Here is a 27,193-nt window from a genome sequence, read left to right as displayed (position 1 = left end):
ACAAATGAGATCATACTGCTGTATACATTGGCTCGTTTTTCAGCATAATTATCTCGGGGCTCTTTTCCTCTTAGTTGTATTTCACATTTTAATGATTGTATAGCTTTCCATTATATGGATGTATTTAATAGACCCCATGCTGATGGATATCTAAGCAGTTTCCAATTTTTTACTATAAACAACATTTCAGTGAACCTTCCTATACATGGTTTGCCAGTGTATCTCCAGGGTAAATTTCTGCCATACAATTGCTGAGTTAGAGAGTACAAGCATTCAAAATATTGACAGACTTTGCCTATTCCACACCCCCCCCCAAAAAGAGTTGAATATGTTAACGTTCCCAGCAGTAGTGCACGAAGTTATCTATTGCTTCATAACCTTGTGAACACTGGTCATTACCAAAACCATCTGATAGATGAAAAATGAAGACTTTTTTTTTTATTGAGATAAAATTCACCCTTTTAAAGTGTACAGTTCACTGCTTTTTTAGTCTATCCACATTGTTGTGCAAACACCATTACTAATATCAGAACAACCTATTGCTGTCATGTCAGTTTCAACTCATGGCAATTCCACGTGTTACAGAGTAGAACTGCTCTGTAGGATTTTCTTGACTATAATTTTTGCAGAAGCAGATTGCCAGGCTGTTCTCAAAGCACTGATATCAAGATTAGCAGTCACTGGAAAATCATTTGCGCCACGCAGGGGCCCTCTCACTAGCTTACACCCATTGAATATCCCATTATTAGAGTCACTAAAAGAGAAGGACAAAAAGCTCTGGGCACTGTCTATAGAAGGCTACAGTTAGAAATTCACACTATCACAAAGTTTTTGTAAAAATGTTCATTCCCTGTTAGATGAACTTCATGGACATCTTGGTTCCTGAGATGATCAGATATCATACAAATATCAAGATGCATATCTAAGTCTTGGATAGCCTCAGTGGTGGCAAGATAGAATAGAGAGGTAGCCAGTTGAGATGGAAAAACAATAGATAAATCTTGTAGTCAAAAAAACCTAATTTCAAATTGTAAAGAGCTTTGGCTGATAACCAAAAGATTGGCAGTTGGAATCTACCAGCTGCTCCTTGGAAACCCTATGGGGCAGTTCTACTCTGTTGTATAGGGTTGCTATGAGTTGGAATCAACTCGACTGCAACGTGTTACCACTTGGTTTTGCAGCCTTAATTAAATTGCACAACTTTTTTAGTTTCACAATCTTTAATGGTAAAATGTGTAAGATAACCATTGCCATGCAGAGTTGTTCTGAAGATGAAATGTGTATGGAGTTCCCTAGGGTAGTACTTGGCAGAGAGGGAATGCATAGTAAATGTTAGTTGAAACTGGAGATCCAGATCTGATGAGGAAATAGGGCCACAGTGGATAGACTGAGGACAAAGAAGTCTTTGGGAATGAGGAAAGACTGTGTAATCACTTCAATTAGAGTGTAAGCTCTGGAATGGATGGGACCTAGCCTGTCTTGTTTACGCTGAATCACACAGTGCCCTGAAGAACCTGACACGTAGGTGCTTTGTAAAAACATTTGGCATTCCTTTTTGTTTCTTAAACCTCCAGAAAGTAAGGCTCCACAATCTCCATTAGCAATCATTTAGGCTTTTGATAAGTGCAGAGCTTAGGGACTGCTCCCCAGAAGCTCATCAACTCCCTCTTGTTGCAGCTAGAAACCATTTCATCTTATTTCTCAGTGCAGCATTTCAGTGGCTGTTGTACTTGAAAGCTGTGCTTCTCCTGGCTTTGTTGTTAATTTTTAGTCCCTTTAATAATTAATGTCAGATCTCACTCCTGCCAAGCTGACAGACAGGCTCCTGTGCCTCTCCTTTTGCTTTTTAATTGGCACCTTATGAGCAGCGAACTGCACAGTGCAAATGAGTTAAATACCAGACTCTGGCTGACATTTCCTTGTGGACGAAATTCAGCAAGCTCCACCTTAGGAGTATTCCAGGAAGAACTGTAGAATCAGCTCTGATTGAAGGGACAACGATGCTCCCAAGGGTCTTTTTTTAAAATCTTGTCTTAGCAATTGCACCTTCACAGAGGTGAGATGTTGGCTAGGGTAAGCGACAGTGATTCCAGGTGGAAAGATAGGGGTTTATTATTTGATTTTGTAAATAGTCAAGGTTGTGCATTTATAACAGGTCTAGCACAGTCCCCTCAGAGCTAGAGCAAACAATGATAAAATTAAAGTCTACAAGGTTCAGCCAAATGTTTATTTAATATTAAATCTGAGTACCTAGGCCAGTCACGCCACCTCCTAGAAGCAAAGTGTCAAATGAAGATTGAGTGCATTGTGGGAAATTGTGACAATTGTCTGTCAACAATGAAATGCCTTAGACGTAACCAAGAGGAATGCAAAGTATTAGGACTAGAGAAAAAAGATCTGGAAGTAGAAACTTCACGTGTGCGTGTGTGTGTGTGTGTGTGTGTGTGTGTGTTATCTATTATGCCTAAATTTCATCAACTACATACTGAGAGAACTAGGTAGCTTCTGAGAAGATGGTTAAAGTTCAAAGTTGAGTACGTACTCAAAATAATTTTTTTAGAAATTCTGTTTAAATATAACCTCACCTTCAATATTTTAAAATCATGTTGGTAACCTAGGCTTTTCAAAATGGAAGGATGTAGAGTTTCATGTGGTATGAGTTAAAGTAAACTTCAGCCAGGCACTTAGACTAATGATTCATGATTAACACAGGGCCTCTCACATAGCAAATATTCTACTGAATAAATATTTTTGATCAATGAATCTGTATATTATACAATATAGGAACTGATTTCTGTGATAATTGATTATACAAAGGTTGAAAGGAATGTGCTCCACCTGCCTTACTTCCCTCCCAAAAAAGAGATTTAATGAAACATTTACCTTAAAATTAAAAGAGAAAACCAATTAGCACATATTTGAAATACCAGAAATAGAAAAACCTATAGTCCTTGTGAGATGGGAAAAACCTACTTTCATATTCATGAACTCACAAGTATATATTCTTCTTGGAAGTCATTCTTGGCATCTCTTTGAGTTTTGCTGTGGTATAAATAAACCTCAAATTTCAGTGGCTTTCAGTCCTCAACATTTTTGTCCCCCTCATATTACATTTTGGCAGCTCGTTCACAAATCTTATTGTACTGGGAATCTAGGCTTGTGGAGCAGTCCCTATTTGGAATATGCCATTTTTTGGCCGAGGTGAATGGCAAGGGAGCTGGTGGAAATTCTTGGTGCCTCTTACAGGTTCTACTCAGAAATGGTGTATGTCACATCCCCTGTCATTGCGTTGCTCAATGCGTGTCATGTGATTAAGCCCAAAGTCAATGATGTAGCAACATATACTGCTCCCATGGCAGGTACAGCAAGTCCCAGGGCCGTGGACAGAGTTTAGGGTTGCCATATAAAGTGCTGAATGTCCAGTTAAGTTTGAATTTCAGGTAAACCACTAATAAGCTTTTAGTACAAGAATGTCTCAAATATTGCATGGAGCAGAAATGTACTTACAAAAATATAATGTGTTGTTTACCTGAGATTCAAATTTACCTGAGATTCAAATTTAACTAGGCATCCTGGATTTTTATTGTCTGATTTTGGCAATCCTGGCAGGGATGGATAATCTTCCTAAAGGGAACGGGAGAGTGAATCATTTGGGAGTGATCATACAATCTCTCACTTCACCTCTTTGTTGCTACATTTTTATAATTCTGTAGCTCAGGAGTCGGACTGCTTGCTACCCTCTGTTTGATGAACTTCATTCTGTATTAAACTAATTTAATCTAATACCACCTGGATTCTCATTTATGCCCAGATTACAATCACTCCCAGGCTGCTATTTACTCTAGCAAGGACTCAACTCCCCTAGAAATGTTTATGCTTATTCTCAGCCAGGTCCACAAACGAATTTGTCACTTGTGGACACCAGACCAAAAAAAAGCCCAAACCAAAAAGCTAGTTGCCACCAATCTGATTCTGACACATGGTGACCCCATGTGTGTCTGAGGATATCTGCGCTTCATAGGGCTTTCAACGGTTGTGACCTTTCTGGCCTTTCTCCCAAGGTGACTTTGGGTGGATTTGAACTGCCTACTTTTCAGTTAGTAGCTGAGTGCATAACCGATTGTGCCACCCAGGGACTCCAGGCAGCACCCATCATACTCTTTTCCTCTCCTCCTTCAACTCACACTTGTTGTCCTCCACTGCTGTGGAGCCACTCAAAGGAGCCTCACTCCTGCTTCTCAGCCAGTGCCTAGGTGCTAGGTCCCAGTGTCCCCAAAGCTGCTATGCCTTAGGGCACCAGATCAAGCCAGGTTCTATAGAAAGATAAGGGAAACTGTCATCTTCCACTCTCTGTGATTGCCGCTCTGCCGCCACCAGCTCTACTTAAGACTCAAGTTCCACAGAACCTTCCATGAGAACATATTTTCCAGCCTCTGACCTTCGCCTTTCTAATTGCAGCATTTCAAAATCAGTCCCAGGGACTTTAGATTTAAGTATGTTTGGTGGAGCTATTGGGAATAAAAGCCAGCTGGACTTCCTGTCTGGGCACACACACTGTGATGTTCGTGCTCTACCTGTGTTCCTGTACCTAGTGTGATAACACATCATTCCCTCTTCTCTATACTCCTTTTGCCAGTGTTTGCTTTTCCCATGCTCTTCTTTACCTCCAGGAGTTTAAAGATATTGATTCCTCTTCCTGGAATGTTCTACTCCACTCCCCATCTTGTAGTGGACTTTCGGTTGGTTCCCTGGTATCTATTCTGTTTGTTCCTCAGTGAGGAGCAGCAATGTGGTGGGGAATTGACCTAGGGGTAATCCAATCTTTCGTGCCTGAGGTTGCTTCATAAGGCCCAATTCTAGGCAAAGAAATCCAGGACAGCTTTGCTAGAAGCTGCTGGGAAAGGTCTTTCTTGCTCTTGAAAAAGAATGACAAGAAATTATTATTTCTCTCATTTCAGGTCAAACGAGGAAGCACCTAGCAGTCAATGTTACAACCAGTATCCCACAGCCACGGCTGGGGTTGGGGTGGGGGGAGCCAGAGAGAGGATGAAGGTAAACGCTGTGGATGGTGGAACAGAGAGAGGGCAAGAACCTTTGTTCTCAATGCTGTCACTTAACCTGTGCCTCAAGCTACTCTGAGTCCTACCTGACCTCCAGACTTCCCTTTGTCAGCTGACAAATGTACTCATTGTTCAAGCTGATTTGTTTTTTCTGTTCCTTGTAGATTCTGACTGATGTGCCCCTCCCCCATCTCTTCTCCTGACTTCTCCTACTTACACCTCAGGATTGAGTTTGTCATTTTCTCCCTATTGTCCTAGTCTGGGTTAGGTGCCCTACTCTCACAGTCTTTACAACCCTTTGTCACTCTTCACGTAACAGTCTGCTTCAACTGCTAGACTATCATTCAAAAAGGGCAGTGACTATGTCTGTCTTATCCGCTAGTATACTGTGTCGCAATGTCAGCCACGGAGTAGGTGTTTATTCACGGTTTGCTGAAAGAAGGGGCTCCAAGACCTTCTGTATGGTGACCAGTATTGTCAGGTTTGTCCATTCAGGCTCATCTTGCCTTCACTGCCTGGTTCCTTCATCTAGTCTGTCATGACAATGTTTCTTGTCCTCTTTATTAAGTCCTTGTTTTTGGCTGCTGTTCTAAGGCATGAGCCTCACCCTTCACTCCACCCACCCCGCCTGTCCTTTACAGTTGCCAGCTATTGACTTTCCTTATGCTCCAGTTGTCACTTTGACATCCGGTCATCTTAGTGCCTCTATCTGGCTTCCAGCTCCCATCCCTCCTTGCCTTGCTTCAGCCTTCAACTGTTTCCTTTCCCCAACCCTCATAAAATGGCCAAGATAATTGTCAAGTTTCTTACTTTGGATGTTTTTCTCTCCCTGCAAACCTCATAAATGCACACAAATACTAATGGAATCAAAAAGTTTCCGATTCCAGGGACTGGGGAATTCTCTGGATATTTTATCACAGAATGGTGGTATTTCATCATGTAGTCCAGATAACAAAATTGAAGACGTATTTAAAAAACAAAACAATAATAAAAACAAAACAAGACAGAAGTTATCCTGGATTTTTCTCTCATACATGGAAATTAAAAGGTGGCTACACTGTAAGAGACTGTCAGACAATCTTTGGTGACAAAAATGGTGTGAAGAACTACTCTCTGGTTTTTACGAGCTCATTGCAGGATGATCATAATAGAGTTATCAGAATGGTACTGTGAGAACAAATGTGTCCTGGACTCCACATCTGCATTTCCCTTGGAGGAAAATCGTATGAGAAAATAGTTATAACTCCTGCAAAACTTGGAGACTAAGTAATAAACAAAATCTAGAGATTTACTTTCAGGAGAAAAATCAAAGTTGTTTTTGTCAACATTTATTTAAGTCCATAATAGTTATTTTGTCCAATGGTGTCTATGTATCAAACAAAGCCTATCTTAGGTGATTGCAAAAATATACACAAAAGCAGAAAGAATCTTACATTGGACCTCCATGTATGTATTACTTAGCTTCAACAATTAGCAACATATGGTCAATCTTGTTTCGCTGATCTCTCTCTTACTTAACCTCTGACATTCTTTTTTTTTTTTTATTAACTTTTATTAAGCTTCAAGTGAACGTTTACAAATCCAATCAGTCTGTCACATATAAGATTACATACATCTTACTCCGTACTCCCACTTGCTCTCCCCCTCTTGAGTCAGCCCTTTCAGTCTCTCTTTCGTGAGAATTTTGCCGGCTTCCCTCTCTCTCTATCCTCCCATCCCCCCTCCAGACAAGAGTTGCCAACACAATCCCAAGTGTCCCCCTGATATAATTAGCTCACTCTTCATCAGCATCTCTCTCCCACCCGCTGACTAGTCCCTTTCATGTCTGATGAGTTGTCTTCGGGGATGGTTCCTGTCCTGTGTCAACAGAAGTTCTGGGGAGCATGGCCGCCGGGATTCCTCTAGTCTCAGTCAGACCATTAAGTATGGTCTTTTTATGAGAATTTGGGGTCTGTATCCCACTGATCTCCTGTTCCCTCAGGAGTTGTCTGTCGTGCTCCCTGTCAGGGCAGTCATCGATTGTGGCTGGGCACCAACTAGTTCTTCTGGTCTCAGGATGATGTAGGTCTCTGGTTCATGTGGCCCTTTCTGTCTCTTGGGCTCTTAGTTGTCGTGTGGCCTTTGTGTTCTTCATTTTCCTTTGCTCCAGGTGGGTTGAGACGAACTGATGCATCTTAGATGGCCGCTTGTTAGCATTTAAGACCCCAGACGCCACATTTCAAAGTGGGATGCAGAATGATTTCATGATAGAATTATTTTGCCAATTGACTTAGAAGTCCCCGCAAACCATGTTCCCCAGACCCCTGCCCCTGCTCCGCTGACCTTTGAAGCATTCATTTTATTCCGGAAACTTCTTTGCTTTTGGTCCAGTCCAATTGAGCTGACCTTCCATGTATTGAGTGTTGTCTTTCCCTTCACCTAAAGCAGTTCTTATCTACTGATTATTCAATAAAAAACCCTCTCCCACCCTCCCTCCCTCCCCCCCTCGTAACCACAAAAGTATGTGTTCTTCTCAGGTTTACTATTTCTCAAGATCTTATAATAGTGGTCTTATACAATATTTGTCCTTTTGTCTCTGACTAATTTCACTCAGCATAATTCCTTCCAGGTTTCTCCATGTTATGAAATGTTTCACAGATTCGTCACTGTTCTTTATCGATGCGTAGTATTCCATTGTGTGAATATACCACAATTTATTTACCCATTCACCTGTTGATGGACACCTTGGTTGCTTCCAACTTTTTGCTATTGTAAACAGAGCTGCAATAAACATGGGTGTGCATATATCTGTTTGTGTGAAGGCTCTTATATCTCTAGGGTATATTCCGAGGAGTGGGATTTCTGGGTTGTATGGTAGTTCTATTTCTAACTGTTTAAGAAAATGCCAGATAGATTTCCAAAGTGGTTGTACCATTTTACATTCCCACCAGCAGTGTATAAGAGTTCCAATCTCTCCGCAGCCTCTCCAACATTTATTATTTTGTGTTTTTTGGATTAATGCCAGCCTTGTTAGAGTGAGATGGAATCTCATCGTAGTTTTAATTTGCATTTCTCTAATCGCTAATGATCGAGAGCATTTTCTCATGTATCTGTTGGCTGCCTGAATATCTTCTTTAGTGAAATGTGTGTTCATATCCTTTGCCCACTTTTTGATTGGGTTGTTTGTCTTTTTGTGGTTGAGTTTTGACAGAATCATGTAGATTTTAGAGATCAGACACTGGTCTGAGATGTCATAGCTGAAAATTCTTTCCCAGTCTGTAGGTGGTCTTTTTACTCTTTTGGTGAAGTCTTTAGATGAGCATAGGTGTTTGATTTTTAGGAGCTCCCAGTTACCGGGTTTCTCTTCATCATTTTTGGTAATGTTTTGTATTCTGTTTATGCCTTGTATTAGGGCTCCTAACATTCTCCCTGTTTTTTCTTCCATGATCTTTATCGTTTTAGTCTTTATGTTTAGGTCTTTGATCCACTTGGAGTTAGTTTTTGTGCATGGTGTAAGGTATGGGTCCTGTTTCATTTTTTTGCAAATGGATATCCAGTTATGCCAGCACCATTTGTTAAAAAGGCTATCTTTTCCCCAATTAACTGACTCTGGTCCTTTGTCAAATATCAGCTGCTCATACGTGGATGGATCTGTATCTGGGTTCTCAATTCTGTTCCATTGGTCTATGTGCCTGTTATTGTACCAGTACCAGGCTGTTTTGACTACTGTGGCTGTATAATAGGTTCTGAAATCAGGTAGAGTGAGACCTCCCACTTTCTTCTTCTTTTTCAGTAATGCTTTACTTATCCGAGGCTTCTTTCCCTTCCATATGAAGTTGGTGATTTGTTTCTCCAACACATTAAAAAATGACATTGGAATTTGGATCGGAAGTGCATTGTATTTATAGATGGCTTTTGGTAGAATAGACATTTTTACTATGTTAAGTCTTCCTATCCATGAGCAAAGTATGTTTTTCCACTTAAGTATGTCCTTTTGAATTTCTTGCAGTAGAGCTTTGTAGTTTTCTTTGTATAGGTCTTTTACGTCCTTGGTAAGATTTATTCCTAAGTATTTTATCTTCTTGGGGGCTACTGTGAATGGTATTGATTTGGTTATTTCCTCTTCGGTGTTCTTTTTGTTGATGTAGAGGAATCCAAGAGATTTTTGTATCTTTATTTTATAACCTGAGACTCTGCCAAACTCTTCTATTAGTTTCAGTAGTTTTCTGGAGGATTCCTTAGGGTTTTCTGTGTATATAATAATGTCACCTGCAAATAGTGATAACTTTACTTCCTCCTTGCCAATCCGGATACCTTTTATTTCTTTGTCTAGCCTAATTGCCCTGGCTAGGACTTCCAGCACGATGTTGAATAAGAGCGGTGATAAAGGGCATCCTTGTCTGGTTCCCATTCTCAAGGGAAATGCTTTCAGGTTCTCTCCATTTAGAGTGATATTGGCTGTTGGCTTTGCATAGATGCCCTTTATTATGTTGAGGAATTTTCCTTCAATTCCTATTTTGGTGAGAGTTTTTATCATGAATGGGTGTTGGACTTTGTCAAATGCCTTTTCTGCATCAATTGATAAGATCATGTGGTTTTTGTCTTTTGTTTTATTTATGTGATGGATTACATTAATGGTTTTTCTGATATTAAACCAGCCTTGCATACCTGGTATAAATCCCACTTGATCAGGGTGAATTATTTTTTTGATGTGTTGTTGGATTCTATTGGCTAGAATTTTGTTGAGGATTTTTGCATCTATGTTCATGAGGGATATAGGTCTATAATTTTCTTTTTTTGTAATGTCTTTACCTGGTTTTGGTATCAGGGAGATGGTGGCTTCATAGAATGAGTTGGGTAGTATTCCATCATTTTCTATGCTTTGGAATACCTTTAGTAGTAGTGGTCTTAACTCTTCCCTGAAAGTTTGGTAGAACTCTGCAGTGAAGCCGTCCGGGCCAGGGCTTTTTTTTTGTTGGGAGTTTTTTGATTACCGTTTCAATCTCTTTTTTTGTTATGGGTCTATTTAGTTGTTCTACTTCTGAATGTGTTAGTTTAGGTAGGTAGTGTTTTTCTAGGAATTCATCCATTTCTTCTAGGTTTTCAAATTTGTTAGAGTACAACTTTTCATAATAATCTGAAATGATTCTTTTAATTTCATTTGGTTCTGTTGTGATGTGGTCCTTCTCGTTTCTTATTCGGGTTATTTGTTTCCTTTCCTGTATTTCTTTAGTCAGTCTAGCCAAGGGTTTATCAATTTTGTTAATTTTTTCAAAGAACCAGCTTTCGGCTTTGTTAATTCTTTCAATTGTTTTTCTGTTCTCTAATTCATTTAGTTCAGCTCTAATTTTTATTATTTGTTTTCTTCTGGTGCCTGATGGATTCTTTTGTTGCTCACTTTCTATTTGTTCAAGTTGTAGGGACAGTTCTCTGATTTTGGCTCTTTCTTCTTTTTGTATGTGTGCATTTATCGATATAAATTGGCCTCTGAGCACTGCTTTTGCTGTGTCCCAGAGGTTTTGATAGGAAGTATTTTCATTCTCGTTGCTTTCTATGAATTTCCTTATTCCCTCCTTGATGTCTTCTATAACCCAGTCTTTTTTCAGGGGGGTATTGTTCATTTTCTAAGTATTTGATTTCTTTTCCCTAGTTTTTCTGTTATTGATCTCTAGTTTTATTGCCTTGTGGTCTGAGAAGATGCTTTGTAATATTTCGATGTTTTGGACTCTGCAAAGGTTTGTTTTATGACCTAATATGTGGTCTGTTCTAGAGAATGTTCCATGTGCGCTAGAAAAAAAAGTATACTTTGGAGCAGTTGGGTGGAGAGTTCTGTATAAGTCAATGAGGTCAAGTTGGTTGATTGTTGTAAGTAGGTCTTCTGTGTCTCTATTGAGCTTCTTACTGGATGTCCTGTCCTTCTCCGAAAGTGGTGTGTTGAAGTCTCCTACTATAATTGTGGAGGTATCTATCTCACTTTTCAGTTCTGTTAAAATTTGATTTATGTATCTTGCAGCCCTGTCATTGGGTGCATAAATATTTAATATGGTTATGTCTTCCTGATCAAATGTCCCTTTTATCATTATGTAGTGTCCTTCTTTATCCTTTGTGGTGGATTTAAGTCTAAAGTCTATTTTGTCAGAAATTAATATTGCTACTCCTCTTCTTTTTTGCTTATTATTTGCTTGATATATTTTTTTCCATCCTTTGAGTTTTAGTTTGTTTGTGTCTCTAAGTCTAAGGTGTGTCTCTTGTAGGCAGCATATAGATGGATCGTGTTTCTTTATCCAGTCCGTGACTCTCTGTCTCTTTATTGGTGCATTTAGTCCATTTACATTCAGCGTAATTATAGATAAATAAGTTTTTATTTCTGTCATTTTGATGCCTTTTTATGTGTGTTGTTGACAATTTCATTTTTCCACATACTTTTTTGTGCTGAGATTTTTTCTTAGTAAATTGTGAGATCCTCATTTTCATAGTGTTTGACTTTATGTTAGTTGAGTCGTTACGTTTTTCTTGGCTTTTATCTTGAGTTATAGAGTTGTTATACCTTTTTGTGGTTACCTTATTATTTACCCCTATTTTTCTAAGTAAAAACCTAACTTGTATTGTTCTATATCGCCTTGTATCGCTCTCCATATGGCAGTTCAACGCCTCCTGTATTTAGTCTCTCTTTTTGATTATTGTGATCTTTTACCTATTGACTTCCATGATTCCCTGGTATATATATTTTTTTAATTAATCTTAATTTGTTTGTTTTTGTGATTTCCCTATTTGAGTTGATATCAGGACGTTCTGTTTTGTGTCCTTGTGTTGTGCTGATATCTGATATTATTGGTTTTCTGACCAAACAATATCCTTTAGTATTTCTTGTAGCTTTGGTTTGGTTTTTGTAAATTCTCTAAACTTGTGTTTATCTGTAAATATCTTAATTTTGCCTTCATATTTCAGAGAGAGTTTTGCTGGCTATATGATCCTTGGCTGGCAGTTTTTCTCCTTCAGCGTTCTGTATATGTCGTCCCATTCCCTTCTTGCCTGCATGGTTTCTGCTGAGTAGTCTGAACTTATTCTTATTGATTCTCCCTTGAAGGAAACCTTTCGTTTCTCCCTGGCTGCTTTTAAAATTTTCTGTTTATCTTTGGTTTTGGTGAGTTTGATGATAATACGTCTTGGTGTTTTTCTTTTTGGATCAATCTTAAATGGGGTTCGATGAGCATCTTGGATAGATATCCTTTCGTCTTTCATGATGTCAGGGAAGTTTTGTGTCAGGAGTTCTTCAACTATTTTCTCTGTGTTTTCTGTCCCCCCTGCCTGTTCTGGGACTCCAATCACCCGCAGGTTATCCTTCTTGATAAAGTCCCACATGATTCTTAGCGTTTCTTCATTTTTTTTAATTCTTTTATCTGATTTTTTTTCAGCTATGCTAGTGTTGATTCCCTGGTCCTCCAGATGTCCCAGTCTGCATTCTAATTGCTGGAGTCTGTTCCTCTGACTTCCTATTGCGTTGTCTAAATCTGTAATTTTATTGTTAATCTTTTGGATTTCTACATGCTATCTCTCTATGGATTCTTGCAACTTATTAGTTTTTCCACTATGTTCTTGAATAATCTTTTTGAGTTCTTCAACAGTTTTATCGGTGTGTTCCTTGGCTTTTTCTGCAGTTTGCTTTATTTCATTTGTGATGTCTTGAAGCATTCTGTAAATTAGTTTTTTTATATTCTGTGTCTGATAATTCCAGGATTGTATCTTTATTTGGGAACGATTTTGATTCTTTTGTTTGGGGGGTTGGAGAAGCTGTCATGGTCTGCTTCTTTAAGTGGTTTGATATGGATTGCTGTCTCTGAGCCATCACTGGGAAACTAGTTTTTCCAGAAAATCCACTAAAAAAAATGCAGTCAGATCCCTATCAGAGTTCTCCCTCTGGCTTAGACTATTCGGATGTTAATGAAGCCGCCTGGCGAGGGTGGGGGAGGGAACAGAGAGATAGGAGAGTAGCACCTCAGAATATAGCCAGAGTTGCTTGTCTTGCTTGGAATGACTATTATATCTGAGATTCCCGCAGGCGCATCGCCTATGTGTGCTGGCTGTGTGGAGATTGCCCCCGGGGGGTCTGGCCAGCTGGAGTCATGGTCAGATCCTCCGCTTCCAGCCCCACGCCCAGGGTCAAGGCTCCCCTGCTGGGACGGTGCACTCTCGACTCCAAAATCAGTCACTGCCTCCTGGAGACTTCTCGTCCCGCCAGCCGCGTTGCTGTGCTGCCCCCGAGAATCGGCTGGGCCCCCTCCCGGGGTTAGTTCAGGTGAGTGGAGCAGCTCCCCGTGCTTGTGCCGTGACCGAGTGTCCTGGCTGGGACGCTGCTCTCCCCACTCCAATACCAGTCGCTGCCTTCCGGGGACTTCTCCCACCGGCTGCGTCGCCACGCCGCCCGAGCGAACCAGCTGGGCCCCCTCCCGGTGTTAGTGCAGGGGGGTGGCGCAGCTGTCTGTGCTTGTGCCGTACCTGACTGGTACGCTGGCTCCAGGATCTGAAAACAATCGCTGCTTCCCCGTATTAGTTCGTTCTCCGTCTCTAAATCTGTGTTTGTTGTTCAGGGTTCGTAGATTGTTATGTATGTGATCAATTCACTTGTTTTTCTGTGTCTTTGTTGCAAGAGGGATCCAAGGAAGCTTCTGCCTAGTCCGCCATCTTGGCCCTGCCTCCAGCCTCTGACATTCTTATATTTAATTCTCACAGAGAGAGAGGTACTGTTACTAGTTCTCTTTAGAATGGGAAAAGTAGGCTCTGGGAGGTTGAACGATTGTCTGAGGTCCACACATGTCAAAGGCAGGATTTGAGTTAAGGTCCGAGTGACATCAGAAGCACTACCTACACTACCTCTCAACAAAAGTACCAGATATGCTTGTGAATCCTGCACCAACTTACCAATGGCTTGAATGAATCAATAAATCAACGGACAAGTATTTGTTGAGCTGTGATTTTATACAGCGCTAACTAAAATAAATTCCCCACAATGGCAGGATATTTTTTAACAGCTCTACTGAGATATAATTTAATACCACAAAATCCATCCGTTTTAAGTGTACATACAATTCAATGATTTCTAGTAGATTTATAGAATTTTACAGCCATAACCAAAAAAAACCAAACCAGTTGCCATCAAGTCAATTTCAACTCTTAGTAACCCTATAGGACAGAGTAAACTGCCCCCATAGAGTTTCCAAGCAGCTGTCAACCTTTTGATTAGCAGCTGTAGCCCTTAACCACTATGCCACCAGGGTTTTCTTTACAACCATAGATGGCTGTAATTTTTGACTGTTTAAATCTGCTTTATCTCTAGTGCCTAAATATAATGCCTGGAATATTATGTGTTCAATAAATTATGTTGAATAAATCAATAGAAAATAAGATTTATATCCACAAGGAGCTTATTGTGTAGTTGGTTAGACAGAACATATACACAAGTACAGTTAGAAAATAAGACAGTTTATAATTATAAAAAAAAAAATTATATACTAGATTTATTCATTAAAAAGATACTTACTGAATGCCTACTGTGTGCCAGATGGAATTACTTTTTAAAAAAAATTTTTTATTGTGTTTTAAGTGAAAGTTTACAAATCAAGTCAGTCTCTCATACAAAAATTTATATACACCTTGCCATATACTCCTAGTTGCTCTCCACCTAAAGAGAAAGCACACACCTCTCCACTCTCTATTTTCTCATCCATTCAGCCAGCTTCTGACTGCCTCTGCCTTGTCATCTCCCCTCCAGACAGGAGCTGCCCACATAGTCTCATGTGTCTACTTGATCCAAGAAGCTCACTCTTCACCACTATCATCATCTTCTATTCCATAGTCCAGTCCAATCCCTATCTGAAGAGTTGGCTGTGGGAACGGCTCCTGTCTTGGACTAACGAAAGGTCTGGGGACCATGACCTCCAGGGTCCTTCTAGTCTCAGCCAGACCATTAATTCTGATCTTTTTACTAGAATTTGAGGTCTGCATCCCACTGCTCTCCTGCACCCTCAGGGGTTTTCTGTTGTACTCCCTGTCAGGGCACTCATCTGTTGTAGCTGGGCACCATCTAGTTCTTCTGGTCTGAGGCTGACGTAGTCTCTGGTTTATGGGCCCTTTCTAGCTCTTGGGCTCATAATTACCTTGTGTCTTTGGTGTTCTTCACTATAGGGTCGCTATGAGTCGGAATCGTCTCGACGGCAGGGGGTTGGTGTTCTTCATTATATTTTCCTTCAGGTGAATTGAAGCCAATTGATGCATCTTAGATGGCTGCCTGCTAGTGTTTAAGACCCCAGATGCCACTCTCCAAAGTGTGATGCAGAATGTTTTCTTAATAGATTTTATTATGCCAATTGACCTAAGTGTCCCCCGAAACCATGGTCACCAAACCCCTGCCCCTGCTACGCTGGCCTTCGAAGCATTCAGTTTATTCAGGAAACTTCTTTGCCTTTGGTTTGGTGCAGTTGTGCTGACCTCGGCTGTATTGTTTGTTGTCTTTCCCTTCACCTAAAATAGTGCTTGTCTACTATCTAATTAGTGAACACCCTACCTCCCTCTCTCCCTGCTCTCGTAACCATCAAAGAATATTTTCTTCTCTGTTTAAACTATTTCTTGAGTTCTTATAATAGTGGTCTCATACAATATTTGTCCTTTTGCAACTGACTAATTTCACTCAACATAATGCCTTCCAGATTCCTCCATGGTATGAAATGTTTCAGATTCATCACTATTCTTTATAGATGCATAGTATTCCGTTGTGTAAATATACCATAATTTATTTATCTGTTCATCCATTGATGGACATCTTGATTGCTTCCATCTTTTTGCTATTGTAAACAGTGCTGCAATGAACATGGGTGTGCATATATCTCTTTGTGTAAACGCTCTTATTTCTCTAGGATATATTCCAAGAATGGGATTGCTGAAGAGTATGGTAGTTCTATTTCTAGTTTTTTAAGGAAGAAACAAATCAATTTCCAAAGGGGTTGTACCAATTAACATTCCCACCAGCAGTGTGTAAGTGTTCCAGCCTATCCACAACCTCTCCAACATTTCTTATTTTGTGTTTTTTGGATTAATGCCAGTGAGATGGAGTCTCATTGTAGTATTGATTTGCATTTCTCTAATGGCTAATGATTGTGAGCATTTCCTCATATATCTGTTAGCTACCTGAATGTCTTCTTTAGTGAAGTGCCTGTTCATATCCTTTGCCCATTTTTTAATTGGGTTATTTGTCTTTTTGTAGTTGAGTTTTTGCAGTATCATGTAGATTTTAGAGATGAGGCGCTGATCAGAAATGTCATAGCTAAAAACTTTTTCCCAGTCTATAGGTAATCTTTATACTCTTTGGATGAGCATAGGTGTTTGATTTTTAGGAGCTCCCAGTTATCTAGTTTCTCTTCTGGTGTTTGTGCACTGTTAGTAATGTTTTGTATACCATTTATGCCATGTATTAGGGCCCCTAGCCTTGTCCCTATTTTTTCTTCTATGATCTTTATTGTTTTAGATTTTATATTTATGCCTTTGATCCATTTTGAGTTAGTTTTAAAAACGTGCATGGTGTGAGAGGTATGGGTCTTGTTTCATTTTCTTGCCAATGGATATCCAGTTACACCAGCACCATTTGTTAAAGACTGTCATTTCCCCATTTAACTGACTTTGGGCCTTTGTCAAATATCAGCTGCTCATATTTGGATGGATTTATGACTGGATTCTCAATTCTGTTCCATTGATCTGTGTATCTGTTGTTGTACCAGTACCAGGCTGTTTTGACTACCGTGGCAGTATATTAGGTCCTAAAATCAGGTAGAATGAGGCCTCCCACTTTGTTCTTCTTTTTCTGTAATGTTTTACTTATCCGGGACCTCTTTCCCTTTCGTATGAAGTTGGTGATTTGTTTCTCTGGCTCATTAAAAAATGTCATTGGGATTTGGATCAGAATAGCATTGTATCTATAGATCGCTTTTGGTAGAATAGACATTTTTACTATGTTGAGTCTTCCACTTATGTAGGTTTCTTTTGGTTTCTTGCAGTAGTGTCTTGTAGTTTTCTATGTATAGGTCTTTTGCATCTCTGGTAAGATTTATTCCTAAGTATTTTATCTTCTTGGGGGCTGCTGTAAATGGTATTGATTTGGTGATTTTCTCTTCAATGTTCTTTTTATAGGTGTAGAGGAATCTAACTGATTTTTTATGTTTATCTCATATCCATATACTCTACTGAACTCTTCTATTACTTTCAGTAGTTTTCTTGAGGGTTTTCTGTGTATAAGATGATGTCATCCACAAATAGAGATACTTTTACTTCTTCCTTGCCAGTCTGGATGCCCTTTATTTCTTTATCTAGCCTAATTGCTCTGGCTAGGACTTCCAGCACAATGTTAAATAAGAGTGGTGATAAAGGGCATCCTTGTCTGGTTCCTGATCTCAAGGGGAATGCTTTCAGACTGTCTCCATTTAAGATGATGTTGCCTGTTGGCTTTGTATAAATGCCCTTTATTATGTTGAGAAATTTTCCTTCTATTCCTATTTTGCTGAGAGTTTTAATCATGAATGAGTGTTGAACTTTGTCAAATGCCTTTTCTGCATCAATTGATAAAATCATGCGATTCTTGTCTTTTGTTTTATTTATGTGGTGGATTACTTTAATTGTTTTTCTGATGTTGAACCATCCCTGCATACCTGGTATGAATCCCACTTGGTCATGGTGAATTATTTTTTTGATATGTTTTTGAATTCTATTGGCTAGAATTTTGTTGAGGATTCTTGCATCTACATTCATGAAGGATATAGGTCTGTAATTTTCTTTTATTGTGTTGCCTTTACCTGGTTTGGGTATCAGGGATACGGTGGCTTCATAGAATGATTTTAGGAGTGTTCTGTCCTTGCCTAAGCTCTGAAATACCTTTAGAAGCAGAGGTATTAACTTTTCTTTGAATGTTTGGTAGAAATCTGTAGTGAAGCTGTCCAGGCCAGGACTTTTTGTTGTTGTTGTTGCTGGGAGTTTTTTTGATTACCTTTTCAATCTCTTTTTTTGTTATGGGTTTATTTAGTTGTTCTACTTCTGTTTGTGCCAGTTTAGGTTGGTAGTGTGTTTCTAGAAATTTATCCATTTCTTCTAGGTTTTCAAATTTGCGAGAGTGCAATTTTTCATAGTAATCCGATATGATTCTTTTAATTTCAGTTGGCTCTGTTGTGATATCACCCCTCTCATTTCTTTTTTGGGTTATTTGCTTCCTTTGCTGTTTTTCTTTTGTCAGTTTGGCCAATGGTTTATCAATTTTGTTAATTTTTTCAAAGAACCAGCTTTTGGTCTTGTTAACTCTTTCAATTGTTTTTCTGTTTTCTATTTCATTTAACGCTGCTCTAATTTTTATCGTTTGTTTTCTTCTGGTGCCTGAGGGTTTCTTTTTTGCTCTCTTTCTATTTGTTCAAGTTGTAGGGATAATTCTTTGATTTTGGCCCTTTCTTCTCTTTGTATGTGTGCATTCATTGATATAAATTGACCTCTGAGCACTGCTTTCGCTGTGTCACGGAGGTTCTGATATGAAGTGTTTTCATTTTCATTGGATTCTATGAATTTCTCTATTCCATACTTCATGTCTTTTATAACCCAGTCATTTTTGAGCAGGGTATTGTTCAGTTTCCAAGTGTTTGATTTCTTCTCCCTGCTTTTTCTGTTATTGGTTTCTAGTTTTATGGCCTTATAGTCAAAGAAGATGCTTTGTAATATTTCAATGTTTTGGATTCTGCAAAGGCTTGCTTTATTACCTAATATGTGGTCTATTCTAGAGAATGTTCCATGTGAGCTGGAAGAGAAAGTATACTTGGCTGCTGTTGGGTGGAGTGTTCTGTATATGTCTATGAGGTCGAGTTGGTTGATTGATGCATTTAGATCTTCCATGTCTTTATTGAGCATCTTTCTGGATGTTCCGTCCTTCAGTGAATGTGGTGTGGAAGTCTATCTCACTTTTCAATGCTGTTAGAATTTGTTTTATGTATCTTGGAGCCCTGTTATTGGGTGCATAAATATTTAATATGGTTATATCCTTCTGGTATATTGACTCTTTAATCATTATATAGTGTCCTTCCTTATCCTTTGTGGTGGATTTAACTTTGAAGTCTATTTTGTCGGAAATTAATATTGCCACTTCTGCTTTTTTGATTGTTGTTTAGTCGATTTTTCTTTCCATGCTTTGAGTTTTAGTTTGTTTCTCTAAGTCTAAAGTGTGTCTCTTGTAGGCAGCATATAGCAGATTGTGTTTTTTATCCATTCTGCCACTCTCTGTCCCTCTATTGGTGCATTTAGATTGTTTACTTTCAGCATAATTATGGATACATATGAGTTTGGTGCTGTCATTTTGATGTCTTTTTTTGTGTGTTGTTGGCAGTTTCTTTTTCCCACTGAATTTTTTGTGCTGAGAAGTTTATATATTGTGTTTTCCTCTTGTTGTTGTTGATTTTGTTTCTGCTGAGTCTCTATATTTTCTTGTATTTTATTTTGATGAGTAGGACTTTTAGCCTCCTTTGTGGTTACCTTAATATTTACCCCTATTTTTCTAAGTTTAAACCTAACTTTATTTCATTATATCACCTTGATTCTTCCTCTCCATATGAAAGATCTATGAGTATATTTCTTAGTCCCTCCTTATTGTTTTATTGTTGTCTTCTTTTACATAATGACATCATTGTTTCCCTGTTTTGAGACTTTTTTTTTAATCTTGATTTATTTTTGTGATTTCTCTATCTGGGTTGACATCAGTTGCTCTGTCCTGTGTTCTAGGCTTGGGTTGATGTCTGATATTATTGATTTTCTAACCAGAAAACTCCCTTTAGTATTTCTTGTAGTTTTGGTTTTTACGAATTCCCTAAACTTCCGTTTATCTGGAAATGTCCTAATTTTACCTTCATATTTGAGAGACAGTTTTGCTGGATATATGATTCTTGCTTGCCAAATTTTTTTCCTTCAATGCTTTATATACATCATCCCATTGCCTTTTTCCTTGCGTGGTTTCTGCTGATTAGTCCAAGCTTATTCTTATTGACTCTCCTTTGTAGGTGACTTTTTGTTTATCCCTAGCTGCTCTTAAAATTCTCTCTTTGTCTTTGATTTTGGCAAGTTTAATTATAATGTGTCTTGGTGACTTTCTTTTGAGATCTACCTTATGTGGAGTTCGATAAGTATCTTGGATAGATATCTTCTTATCTTTCATGGTATCAGGGAAGTTTTCTGCCAACAAATCTTCAACAATTCTCTCTGTATTTTCTGTTATCCCTCTCTGTTCTCGTACTCCAATCACTCGTAAGTTATTTTTCTCCATACAGTCCCATATGATTCTTAGGGTTTCTTCATTTTTTAAAAATTCTTTTATCTGATTTTTCATCAAATATATTGGTGCTGAGTGTTTTGTCTGCAGTCTCACTAATTCTGCCTTCCAATTCCACATTTCTGCTTCTTTGACTTTCTATTGAGTTGTCTAATTCTGTAATTTTATTGTTAATCTCCTGAATTTCTGACTGTTGTCTCTTTATGGATTCTTACAGCTTATTAAATTTCTCATTATGTTCTTGAATATCCTTTTTAATTTCTTTAACTGCTTTATCTGTGTGCTGCTTGGCTTCTTCTGCGTGCTGCCAGATCTCTTTCCTGTTCTTGTTCTTGATGTCTTAAAGGGTTTGGTATATTAATCTTTTGTATTCTGGACTTGGTAATTCCAGGAAGGCACCTTCATCCAGAAGATCCTTTGATTCTTTGTTTTGAGAGCTTCTTGAAGTGATCATCACCTGCTTCTTTATGTGATTTGATATTGACTGTTGTCTCTGAGCCATCTATAAGTTATTGTATTAGTTTATCTTATGTTTGCTTACTGTATCCTAGCTTCTTGCCTTGTTTTGGTTTGATATGCCCAGATAGGTTGCTTGAGTGAGCTAGCTTGATTATTTTTGCCTTTGAATCTCTAACATCCTGTTATCAGATGGCTAGAGCTGTTATCTGGTATATGATCCTAGAAGTCCATTCACTTTTCTTGTATGGATTCAGCTTGGGTATCTAGGTAGTTGGTCATCAAGTGTGTGGTACAGGCTCTGTCCTACAGTTTTAGAGCAGCATGCATGATTGGTGTAGGTACAGGTATCTGGTTGCAGCAGGGGGTCACTCTCTGAACAAAGTAAGGGGGTGACAACCATCCCTTGAGTGTCTGTGAGGAACGTGCATCCCTGTTCCCTAGAGCACACATTAGGGTGGGTTCAGCTGATGGACCATGGACACCCAATGCTTTGGGTTGTAAGGACTGGGAGGTATCAGTTATTCTTGGACCCCAGTCCTTAGGCCCCTGATGTGAGTAGATGAGGACCCTGTTTAATAGGCAAAGTGATGTCAAACGTCAAACACCCACTTCTCCACCGCACAGCTGAAACAGTTGCAGTCTACCAACAAGGGCCTATTCTCCTGAAATAGGGCTGCACAAGTCCATGTAGGGGGGAAAGGTGTTCAAAGTCTATGGACTGTTTAAGCCTGGACAGGAGCTGCTTCTGTCCTGAGATTCCTCAGATGGTATATTATCTTTTCCCCCAATTGTGAATTTATTACTTCTCCAAGGCCAGGAGAATGGCTCAGGACAGTCAGCAGGCCCTATCTCAGGCCCAGGGAAATAAACAGCCACTAAAGCCAGCTTGGGGGCTGGGGGTACAGTAAAATATGCACAAATACTTAGCTTTTGCCAAGAATGAAATTCTTCTCTGGTTCCGGAGGTGTGAGTAGGCTGTGTGGCTGGCTGTTTCTCCCTGAGGAAACTGCAACTGAATGCTACCACCAGCCCACCATAGTCACTGTTGGGGATGGTGTCTGAGGGTTCCCAGTGATTCAGGACTGGCAACTCCTCTCTGCTTGTGAACCATCTCTCCCTCCCCCTGCCACACGGTCCATCTTCTAACTTTGCCTTTGATGTTCAGGGCTCCTGGCTTGTTGTAAATACAATAGTTTCACTTGTTTTTTTTTTTTTTTTGGCCTTTGTTGTAGTAGGGATCACCGGAAGAGTCTGACTACTCCGTTTTCTTGGCCCAACCCTGGAATTACTTTTAAAAGCTTCATTCTCATTAAAAAATAGTGACTTGTGTATTTTGTTATTACTGAATACACTCAGTCCTTTAATATCTATGTGAGAAATGTCAGTACTGTTTGACTTTATAAAAATTTCCATTTTTTGGCAAGAATCAAAGAATACAGGGAACACATTCATAGTACACTGTCTTGAGCACTTATTCTAAAGTAAGAGAAACTAAAGAGATACTATTTGCATGAAAGAAGTTTTCCTAGACTTTGGGTAACTGTTTCTAGGAATAGGCATCATAATTTGAAATTAAGGGTGATGAAATATAAATTCTCAGTCAGACCCAGAGCTAGGGTTTTTAAAATGTAACTTCAGCTTTTAAAAGAAATAACATATAAATCCTTTTGTTTTTGGTTAATAAAATCTGGAAGCATTTGTTGAACTTTAAGAGTCAAGAGAAAAGTAGGTTTCAAACTGTATGATAATAATTTGAAGGAATCTAAGCTTATAATAATGTTAATTCTTGAAAAAATACATAAGTTATAATAGAGGGCAGAATATAGCTTAAGCTTAATGACCTTTGACATCTGAAAAAGTGATCATCAACAATCTGGAAGTGTCATGGAGGTTTTTAAAATTTGTATTATATCCCTTTTTTATGGAGTGAAGGGTTGTAACACAAAATAACTTCATCCAAAAGAAGCAGGAAAAACAAAAAAGAAAACTTTTCTGATTTTATAAGGCTTGATGTTCATTTAGGTTAGAGTTTGGTGATGATTCGGTTCTATGCCCACTACTCCCCTGAAGAAATAAAGTAGGCCCACATTCTCTGTGCACCTACAACCCTAGAACTCTCAGAATATCCTTGCAGTGATAAAACGTTCATTCTGGACCTTCTAAATGGGTTTGTTTACTTCAAAAACTATTACAACTAACAACTTTAGATCTTCTCCTCCTAAAAAATGCCAAATGTCTCAGTGCCTTGTCTGTTTCTATCTGAGTACATTAGTTTTCAATTGTCTAGGAGCATATCCAAACCCTATTTTAGTTTCAACAGTAAGTGGAACACTCTCTATGGCACAAAGCAAAGAAATAAGCTTTCACTCAGTTGAAGGACTCCTAATCTATTTATGTGATTAGATGATCTGAAGAGCTGTAGTGGTGGTAACACAAGGAAACTGTGTTGTAGTTGATTGAGTATCTAGGTTTCTGGATTACCGGTTATGGGTGCAATGCCACTAGCAAAGAGAGGCCAGGCCCCTAGGGAAGGTTCAGATGTCATTTTTTTTTTTAATAATTTTTATTGTGCATTAAGTGAAAGTTTACAAATCAAGTCAGTCTCTCACATATAAACTTATATACACCTTACTACATACTCCCACTTACTCTCCCCCTAATGAGTCAGCTTGCTCCCTCGTTCCAGTCACTCCTTTCTAACCCCCTTTACCCTGCCATCTCCTCTCTAGACAGGAGACGCCAACATAGTCTCAAGTGTCCACCTGATACAAGTAGCTCACTCCTCATCAGCATCTCTCTCCAACCCATTGTCCAGTCCAATCCATGTCTGATGAGTTGTCTTCTGGAATGGTTCCTGTCTGGGCCAACAGAAGGTTTGGGGACCATGACCACTGGGATTCTTCTAGTCTCAGTCAGACCATTATGAGAATTTGGGGTCTGCATTCCACTGTTCTGCTCCCTCAGGGGTTCTCTGTTGTGCTCCTTGTCAGGGCAGTCATCGGTTGTGGCCGGGCACCATCAGTTCTTCTGGTCTCAGGATGAGGTAAGTCTCTAGTTCATGTGGCCCTTTCTGTCTCTTGGGCTCATAATTACCTTGTGACCTTGGTGTTCTTCATTCTTCTTTGATCCAGGCGGGTTGAGACCAATTGATGCATCTTAGATGGCTGCTTGCTAACATTTAAGACCCCAGATGCCACACTTCAAAGTGGGATGCAGAATGTTTTCTTAATAGAATTTATTATGCCAATTGACTTAGAAGTCCCCTGAAGCCATAGTCCCCAAAACTCCGCCCTTGCTTTGCTGACCTTTGAAGCATTCAGTTTATTCAGGAAACTTCTTTGCTTTTGGTCCAGTCCAGTTGAGCTGCCCTTCCCTGTATTGAGTGTTGTCCTTCCCTTCACATAAAATAGTTCTTATCTACTACCCAATCTGTAAATAACCCTCTCCCACCCTCCCTATCTCCCCCCTCTCGTAACCACAAAAGAATATGTTCTTCTCAGTTTAAACTATTTCTCAAGATCTTATAATAGTGGTCTTATACAATATTTGTCCTTTTGCATCTGACTAATTTCACTCAGCATAATGCCTTCCAGATTCCTCCATGTTATGAAATGTTTCACAGATTCCTCACTGTTCTTTATCGATGCGTAGTATTCCATTGCGTGAATATACCATAATTTATTTATCCATTCATCCGTTGATGGACACCTTGGTTGCTTCCAGCTTTTTGCTATTGTAAACAGAGCTGCAATAAACATGGGTGTGCATATATCTGTTCGTGTAAAGGCTCTTATTTCTCTAGGGTATATTCCGAGGAGTGGGATTTCTGGGTTGGATGGTAGTTCTATTTCTAACATTTTAAGGAAACACCAGATAGATTTCCAAAGTGGTTGTACCATTTTACATTCCCACTAGTAGTGTATAAGAGTTCCAGTCTCTCCACAGCATCTCCAACGTTTATTATTTTGTGTTTTTTGGATTAATGCCAGCCTTGTTGGAGTGAGACAGAATCTCATCGTAGTTTTAATTTGCATTTCTGTAACGGCTAATGATCGAGAGCATTTTCCCATGTATCTGTTAGCCACCTGAATTTCTTCTTTAGTGAAGTGTATGTTCATAACCTTTGCCTCAATGTTTAATTGGGTTGTTTGTCTTTTTGTGGTAGTGTTTTAACAGAATCATATAGATTTTAGATATGAGGCGCTGGTCGGAGATGTCATAGCTGAAAATTTTTTCCCAATCTGTAGGTGGTCTTTTAACTCTTTTGGTGGAGTCTTTAGATGAGCGTAGGTGTTTGATTTTTAGGAGCTCCCAGTTATCTGGTTTCTCTTCATCATTTTTGGTAATGTTTTGTATTCTGTTTATGCCTTGTATTAGGGCTCCTAAGGTTGTCCCTATTTTTTTCTTCCATGATCTTTATTGTTTTAGTCTTTATGTTTAGGTCTTTGATCCACTTGGAGTTAGTTTTTGTGCATGGTGTGAGGTATGGGTCCTGTTTCATTTTTTTGCAAATGGATATCCAGTTATGCCAGCACCATTTGTTAAAAAGACTATCTTTTCCCCAATTAACTGACACTGGGCTTTTGTCAAATATCAGCCACTCCTATGTGGGTAGATTTATATCTGGGTTCTCAATTCTGTTCCATTGGTCTATGTGCCTGTTGTTGTACCAGTACCAGGCTATTTTGTTGATGTCACATTTTGATATTGCTAGACTATAAACACCCACTTTTGCCAACTAATTCCCTAGTAATTATGGGTAGTCATTCTAGTAATTGGTATGACTTTGAGGATTGGCCTTTTTTTTTTTTTTTATTCTCACCTTCTAAAGTTTGTCATCCAATCAAGGGAGACTGCAGAGCATCCCTACAAGTCTGAGACAAAGCACTGACTTGGAGTCAGACAGGTCTGGATTTGAAACCTAGATCCACAGCTTGCTAGCTTGGGCTCTTAAGGAAGTTTCTCAACCTGTGTCTACCACTAGCATTGTTCAAAGCCATTAATGAGATAATAATAATTATGGGTAAGTGCAGAACCTGGCATATAGTAAGCACCTAATAGATGAAGGCTGTTATTATATCATTATTATTTTAGTGTGCTCACAAAGATCTTCAAAACAATGGGATCTTAATGGCCCAGCCACATCCCAGGTGATGCCAATCAATTTAATTCAATTCATTTTTTTTTTTTTAACACAGGATAAAGATCTCGAGAAGTGAATGAGACCAACTTTCTGCTTTGAAAGAACCCAAAATTTTGTATGGGAGATTAACATGCTTGTATTTAACTGTAATCAAAATATAATTAAAAAAAAAACAAAAAAACATTGCCATCGTGTCATTTCCAACTCATAGCAACCCTTTAGGACAGAGTAGAACTGCCCCATAGGATTTCCAAGGAGGAGCTGGTGGATTTGAACTGCCGACCTTTTGGTTAGCAGCTGTAGCTCTTAACCACTGTGCCACTAGGGCTCCATAATATAACTAGGTTATCTAAAACGTTGCTAGTCATATATAATCAATGGACCAGCACATCATGATCATTACCAGGGAGCTTGTGAGAAATGAAGAATTCCAGGTCCCACTCCAATTGTACCGATAAAGTTGAATTTTACAGGAGTCCTTTGTTAAAGAAATTCCCCCAACCTTTTATGTCCTGGAAAATGTCAGGGCTTATTGCAAGGATCTGACCAAGACTTAATGATTTACTCTGAATAACTTTAGTTTCCCTTTCCTATCACCCTGTCTTTTCCCCAAGGCTCCCAGTATCAAGATGACTTTCATAAAAAGGAAAACATTCATAGCAAAATGATTCTAATTGCAACCTCATACATCACTCATCCGGCTCTCCCTTAGCTTTCCGTTAACAAGCTCACAGTCCTGTGTCTCAGAGGAGTGGAGTTCAGACACAGTCTGGTGTTTCTCTCCTCCCTGTAGTGTGCCCCTTTCCCTCATTACAGTGCCCCTTCTTTTCTTTATGTTATTCCTTTCCCCTCCGTTACAACTTCCTTTTGAATAAATGGCACCCTTGTCATGTTTTAACATTGTCTGGTGCAATTTTTTTCTTTGACACTACTAAATAAGAGTCTGCATTTTCACAAGATTTTTGTTTGGTTCACAGGCACACAAACATTTGGGAAACATTGGTCTAAAGTGTTACGGAATTCTAGGGTGATAATTAGTACAGATGGGAGGATTAGAGAATGCATTGCTGATGAGGTTTAGTTTAGGTTGGGTCTTGAATGGTAATAAGTATAGGCAGTCCCCAGGTAACCAACTTCTGACTTAAGGGCAACATGTACCTGCCCTTTAATGTGATGTAAAATTGCCCTCCCTTCAAAACAATTGGACCAACCCCA

This window comes from Elephas maximus, chromosome 7, assembly GCF_024166365.1.
Source record: "Elephas maximus indicus isolate mEleMax1 chromosome 7, mEleMax1 primary haplotype, whole genome shotgun sequence".
NCBI lineage: Eukaryota > Metazoa > Chordata > Mammalia > Proboscidea > Elephantidae > Elephas > Elephas maximus.
This window is presented reverse-complemented; position numbering follows the sequence as displayed.